This window comes from Henckelia pumila, chromosome 3 (assembly GCF_033568475.1).
Source record: "Henckelia pumila isolate YLH828 chromosome 3, ASM3356847v2, whole genome shotgun sequence".
Classification (NCBI taxonomy): Eukaryota; Viridiplantae; Streptophyta; class Magnoliopsida; order Lamiales; family Gesneriaceae; genus Henckelia; species Henckelia pumila.
Window position 1 is genome coordinate 131,052,685 of NC_133122.1, and position 7,662 is coordinate 131,060,346.

Below are 7,662 nucleotides of genomic sequence, written 5' to 3' on the forward strand. Positions count from 1 at the left end.
GCTTATTTGTATCGTATTTCATCTTTCATAATTGTAAACAGTATATGTACACATAAGCTACATATAAACTACCGAGGGTGAGACCAATGATCATTATGAGTTCGATTTCTTTCAATACGTGTGTTTATCTGACTAGCTATATGCAAAACATGCCACATAAGATAGCTGCCGGAAATAAACCTAAAAAAAATTTGATTCTTGAAATAACCAAAAGAAAGTGTGCCTTATATTATCAAAACTTTCTACCACGGATCATAATTCTCAATCTTCTAATAAACTTTAGCCTAAATCTGAACCTCCAACATCTCCAAAAACTAAATCTTGGCAACTTTTTGTACGAAACAGTTCTGATCAATCTTCTCTTGACTCTTCTTTTTCTTCCTTCTCCTCCATGCTGGGAAACCCCCTCTTCCTTACACAAATCCCCTTCTGCCATTACTTGTTGTTGTTCAAAATGATCCCGGCTTCTCGATCCGAATCCGCCTCCGATCCGCCTCATTCCGGCCCAAGGATCATCATGTACATCGTTATCAGAGTCACTTCCCCACAGAAGAATAGGTTTAACGATCGGAGAAGCACTGTAATCCTTGAAATAGTTCCCCAGACTGGTGTGTTCCATGTCGAACAATCGACCCAACGACGTGCTTCCTCCTTTCATCAAGTCCAACAAGGTTCCGCTCTTCCGAGGGGAAGACGAATTCGTCGCAGCTGCGGAGGAGAAGGAAGAGGAAGACGATGAGGAGGAGTATATTGATTTTTGGTATTGTATGATTTGCATGATCCTTGCTCTTTCGACGCTTCGATCTTCGAATATTCGACGTGTGTTTTCTTCTTCTTCATCTTCTTCTTCTGTTATTTCTGATGCCATTTCATGTTCTACGTATGAAACAATAAATAAAGAAACTTGAATTCCATAAAAATATGGCCTGGCCGGCAAGAGAACTAGTTGCATTTGAACCATATGATATGTCTCCTTATTGAAGCTGTGCATATGAATAACATACTATTATATTAAATAAATGTTTTATATAATTTAATATTATATTTAGTAATTTTCGAAACAAATTAGTTTCTTACTCGGGAATATTAAATCAGTTTGCAATTTATGTTTTGTTTGGAACAAATTTGGGCTGCATTTGAAGAAGATTAAAAATAGTAACTTAATTATTATAGTAAGACAAGTGGATTACCACTAATCTATTTTATAATGTATTCATTAGTTCTGGGCATTTAATGAAGTAAAGGAGTAGTACTGTTATATTTAATTAGGCATGCCTATTATCATGGTTAGTGTCCATAATCTCTTATTTAATTACCCGAGTGCCCGACTGACTTTTCAAGTGTAATAAAAGCCACAAAAGAATTTAATTTTAAGCTTAAAAAAATGAAACAAATTAAATGTTTCAATATTTTATTTCAGATGATTTTTGAGGAGATTGTAACTAGCTAAAAAAGTGTTTGTAATCACTAAAAAACCGATTTTTGGCTTAAAAATATCAATTGTGTTTTTCTTACATTCAGATAATTATGTATTAGCTTCTGCTTAATTTTAATTCGGGAGATTGATTTCGTTTCCACAAAAATGATTATATATAGTAAAAAGTTAATACTAGAATAACTTATTATCGAACACTACTTGTTTTTTATTTTCAACTTTTTATTTTTATTTTGAAGCACGATATATCTACTTTTGAAGCTATTACAAACACTCATTACGGATTTTCTAACAATACTTAAAGGTGAAACCAAGAAATTTTATTAGAAATGTAGAGAAGTACTCCTAATTTTTGTAAATAGTAAGATCCAATTCTAAACATTGACCAACACGATTTGAAGGAGCAAACAAGAAATTAATTAGACCCACATATGAAACAAACAGAGTGATCGCGCGCACTGTTGGTGGCCACGGCCCTTTTTGTAGTTTTCTTTGCCTTTTTCTTCTTTATTATTATAGGGGGTACACAATGAGAAAAGATTTATGACTACTTATATAATAATAATAATAATAATAATAATAATAATAATAATAATAATAATAATAATAATAATAATAATAATAATAATAATAATAATAATAATAATTCATTTCTCACAACATATTTTCGGATGTAATGTTTTCCTCCATAAAAAAAATAAGAAAAATGAATCTTTGGTCAATTAATTATTAGTTTATTTTTCGTTTTAGTATATTAACTTTTAATTTGTGATTATTTTGGTCTAATTGCTGATGTGACATTTTGACAAGTAAGAATTTTCCAAAGTCACGCCATGATTTTACGGTGCCACATCAGCATTTTTCGGTCTCACTCTTCATCAATTGAACCAAAACAGCCAAAAATTAAAAATAAGTATATCCAAATCAAACATTGAAAACTTAATGAACCAAAAACGTTAGTGACAAAAAATATCTATTTTCCATGAAAAACAATTTAATTGAATCCTTTATTATTGCAACGATGTATAACATAATACAACAAAACTAAAAATTTTAAGAGACTCACCATATTTTTTACATGATGGACATGTATAGTGAATTTTTGTTTCATAAAATAAAATAAAATAAAATAACAAAAAATCTTGTCAGATAGTTTCACGGGTTAACTTTGTGTTACGAGTCTTCTATTTCGGGATCCCGTCTGGTAGGAAGAGAAAATCCCAAAATTTTGTTTCAAATTCAAGATTTCGTTATAAAAACAAAAAAAATGTGATTATTTTATTAAAAAAATTCTATTTAAAAACTTATATTTCTAAATAAAAAATAAATATTTAACTTAAAATATATAATATTAAAATATTTCGGATATATTTCGGATAATTCTTCAAAGTTTTGGTAAGTAAAAGAAGTGCATCGGATAATTATTAATAAAATATTCGGATACAATTAGTAAATAATTTTTTTTAAAAAGATAGTCAAATTGATCTCTTATTCTATATATTTGTTCTAATTAGATAATTATAAATTTGAATTAATTAAATTATTAATCTATTATTTTTTAAAAATACATAATAATAAAATGTCATTTCGTGATTTTACGATTGATCATTCCAACAATAAAAATTATGCTAATTAAATCCATAATTAATTGTTATATGGGTTGAAACATAATAATATTTAGCTCCATATATTAATAAAATTATTAATAAAATATATTATTATATTATTTCGGGATGGGTCGGGAATCCCGTTTGGATAAGGTTTTTTTTCCGATCCCTCTCCCGATATTAATCGGGATGGAAAAAATCCCGAAAGTTCGGGTCGGGAAAATGTCGGGTAGGGATTTTTTCGGGACGGGGATGGGATGGGATTCGGGAAGGGTCGGAATTTCGGAAATTTTTGCAACCCCTAATTTAAATAGATAAGTTTTGTTATTTTCAAATTAATGAATTTTAACACTATTTTTTTTATTAGGAGGGATATACATATTTAAAATTTTAAAGTATAGATATGGATTTTAAAAAAATATAAATAATTTAAAAATTGTTGAAAGTGGATAATATTACATCAAGACACCAAAAATAGTTACTCTAAAAGTCTAATGCGTTATTTTGAATTTCAATTAGTTGTTTTTAGTGTAAAAAAATCCATAAACACTATATATAATAATAGAACAATGAAAAATGATAGATGTATACCTTATATTATACACTAATTTGTTTATATCTTGCAATTAATTTATAAAAATATCCTTAATCTAATTAATCTAATTCATAGGTGAATATCTTCACAACAAAATCCCGAATTCCAAAAATCTTTTTGTTTCGTTATCTTCACAACCAAATCCTTGAGTTCAAACAATAATTTATTTTTCGAACAGTCTCGTCGTTGGCGAAGCTCAATGATGGCTGACCAAGGTAATTTTAATTTCTCCTTCTAATTTTCGTTCATTTATTTTTTAAAAACATGAATGAAGTGAGTTTTTATCGATGCATCTTGATCATGATTTCTTTTAGATATAAGTTTTTACCTATGCGTCTTTCTTCTAGTAGATATTTCTTTAAAATTTTATGTTTGGTTGATCAATGAATATCTTTCAAATCCAGATCGTTTCGATACAATTGTCAGCTAAATGCTCACGTGAAACGACAACTAGAGATGAATGATATAGCAGGTATTCTCCTTCATAAAATTTTTAACTCAGTTGTTGTTGAAGCAGGTGGATATGAGACGATGAGTTTTATTGAAAAATATTATCGACATTATTTTGATAAGGTTAGGAAATTAAGACTTTGGGAGGGTGATGTTGTTGCTATTCAAGCTTATTTCTCCAAAATGCAGTCATTATGTCCTGATTTTTTTTTTAGTTTGGACTTGGATGAGGAGAGTCGATTAAAGAATGTATTTTGGGCAGATAATAAGTGTAAGAAAGCTTATAAGAAGTTTGGGGATGTAGTTGATTTTGATACAACATACTTTGACTAATAAGTATGCCATGCCATTTGTTCCTTTTGTCGTGGTGAATCGTCATGGAAACTCGATGCTATTGGGGTGTAGTCTACCGTTGGTGTTAATAGGGACAACGAGCCTAGTTTAATGCGATCTTATATTTCTAAAGTGAGAATTTTCTACTATTGATAAGTGCAATTTATGCACTTAATTGCATATGATTTGACTTAACTTTTATGATGTATCGAGTGGTTTTATACGTATTTTGTTGTTGTTTTTGTCGTTTTGTAGGAGACGAAGCAAGTTTGGGGTTTTAGGACGCATATGGAGTGCAAAAGAACATGAAAATGGTAAAAGAAAGATAAATAAAAAAATAAGGCAAAAGCACTGGTGCACCCGCGCCATTAAACAAAAAAAAATCAGAAAGAGCAGTGCACCCGCGCAGCTTTCCAAGCGCCCCTGCGTTGTTTGGAGAAATAAAGCAGCGCCTAGGCGCTAGTATGTGTAGAAATAAAAAAAATAATAAATGGCAGCGCCTAGATGCCGCTGAAAAAAATAGCTGCACTTGCGAGAAAGGAGTGCATATTATTTGAATTTCAAAGCTTTTGACTTTTCAGGCTTTATTCGGCGGGCTTCTAATATAACCCAAAAATGCATGCTAAGTTAGAATATATTTGACCTTATTGAGCATGTGATTTTTGACTATTCTGTATTTTCGTCTAAAATTCGATTTTTTGAGCATTATGGTATCTACTCATGTATTTAAAACTTTTGGCAGGAAAAAGACAAAAATCGGAGCACGGGAAGTGCTATTTTGGAGTTTTGGGCAGAACTTTTTCCACCTAGGCGAGATAAGAAGAAATTTGAAGATGTCGAGCAGAATTTTTCCCGCCTCTAGGCGCAATATGTTGAAAAAAAAGAACGCTGGGACAAAAGTTTTTCCACCTAGGCGGGAATTATTTCCGCCTAAGCGCGATACGTGTTTTCAGGAAGGAAAATTATTTTGGAAATTTAGTAAGGAAAGATGGGATGTGAGGACTCTTGGCACATAAAAGAGTCGAGAATAGGGTTGAAAAAGGGACTTTTGATGGCTGAAAATTAGAGAGGAGCTAGAGACACACGGAGGAAAAACAAAGAATCTGTAGGCAACATTTTTTCGTGTTCTAAAACTTCTTTTAGTTAATTTTTAGTACTATTTCTGAATTTTGATGTTTGTTATGGATATGATGCGTAGCTAAAATTATTTTGTTGAGATTTAGGGAATCCAACCCCGACTTTTGACTCTTGAATATTGATTTTCAATTCTTGACAAGTGTTTAATTATGTTATTGGTTTGATTTGAATTGTTGGAGCATAGCTAAATTCTTCAGTATTTTATATTGTGATTTATTTCGAAATAAAAATTCATGATAGGAACAAATAACATAATTCATGGATCTAGAATTTACATAGACATATGAAATTGGATACATGCTGATAGTGATAGTCCAATAGGTCGAAAGCTAAGGGATTCCAAGAAACGTTCATGTAATCATCTATGATAAATAATTGAAGACATTTAATTATTTAATAGCATTAAATTAGTTTAGCATAACTTGAAAGAATGTGTTAATAATTTAGGGAATCTTGTCAAAAACATGAGTCAATTGTTGGAATTGATTATCAGAGTCAAATAGGGGAAGGTGAACCGAAATCTCAATATCTTCTTTAAACATTTGAATTTAATTCTTTGAAGAGTTATCCTTGATTTTTATTGATTTAGAAATTAATTATTTGCTAATAGTAGATTGGTAGAAACAAAACTCAAATTTTCGTTAAAGTGTGATAAAGAGGAATATTAAAGTAGGAATTGTGCAACACAGTCTCTGTGGACGATACTCGTACTCATATATTATATTATAACTTGAATCGTGCACTTACGATTATTTCGAGCATCAAAATCATATTTATTTTCTAGACTTTACAGTGCAAGAAAAGCTCGATCAAGTTTTTGACGCCGTTGACGGGGACTGTTGATTTAGAATTTACTGCTTAGTAATATTCTTTAGTTTTACTTTAAGTTTGATGCTATTGATTTATCTTTCGTTGCAGGACCATCCTGTAGTGCATGCTACGATCATCGCACTCAGAACTCGAACCTTTTGATCCTGAAATTGAGAGAACTTTTCGTAAGAGAAGAAGGCAACAAAGAGAAGCAATGGCAGAGAACGAACCACCGCACATCAATGAAGATGACGGAGACGATGATGCACCACCGGCTTACAGATCATTGATGGATTGTGCCTTACCATCTATCGAGGATGCTATGCCAAGCATTATTAGACCAACTGTGGCAGCAAACCACCTTGAGATAAAGCGTGCCATAATCCAGATGATCCAAAACTCAGTCTAATTTGGTGGAACAACAATTGATAATCCAAACACTCACATAGCGAATTTCTTAGAAATTTGTGATACTTTCATGCATCAGGGAGTTTCTGATGATGCTATTCGTTTGCGTTTATTCCCTTTTTCACTAAGAGATAAAGCTAAAACATGGCTCAATCATTTACCTGTAGGTTCTATCACAACATGGGACGAATTGGCAAAGGAATTTCTCACCAAGTTTTTTCCTCCCTCAAAGTCAATGAAACTGAGAACCGACATTACCAATTTTGTTCAAGGTGACCAAGAATCATAGTATGAGGCAAGAGAGCGCTACAAAGAATTGAAAAGGAGATGCCCACATCATAAATTGCCCAACTGGCTTGTGGTAAAAACTTTTTACTATGGTTTATTGCATGCTAATAGCACCATGTTAGATGCAGCTGTAGGTGAAAATCTCTTGCGCAAATCACCAGAAGATGGGTTTGAAATATTCGACGATATGGCTCTTAGCAGCTATCATCCTCAATCAGAGAGGAATACATTGTGAAAATATTCTGGAATCCATCAAGTGGATGCGTTCACTTCAATGGTAGCTCAGTTGGAGGCCATGAATAAGAAGATTTATAGTTTGAGCGTTGTAAATTCTGTTATGCGCATCCAAGAGGTGTTCTGTGACAAATGTGGAGATGAGCATTTTACACAAGATTATCAAGATGATAACCCTTTTTATGTGCTAGATGCGGTGCTAGTGAACCATGTGGGTAGTCACAATTACCCTAGGAACAAACCATATTCGAACTCATACAATCCAGATTGAAGGTAACATCCGAACGTTTCATGGGGATGTCAGAATAATCATGCTCGGCCACAAGGAAATCAGAATCATGGGAAGCAACCTCAAGAGGAAAAGT

At 32.1% G+C, this 7,662-nt stretch overlaps 1 non-coding gene across 1 annotated transcript; it reads right to left on the minus strand.

Moving 5' to 3' along the window:
* Positions 1–7,013: 7,013 nt before the first annotated feature.
* Positions 7,014–7,120, minus strand: LOC140894178 (small nucleolar RNA R71). Its single transcript, XR_012153724.1, has one exon. It is a non-coding gene; the product is annotated as a small nucleolar RNA R71 (small nucleolar RNA).
* Between the last annotated feature and the right edge of the window lie 542 nt (positions 7,121–7,662).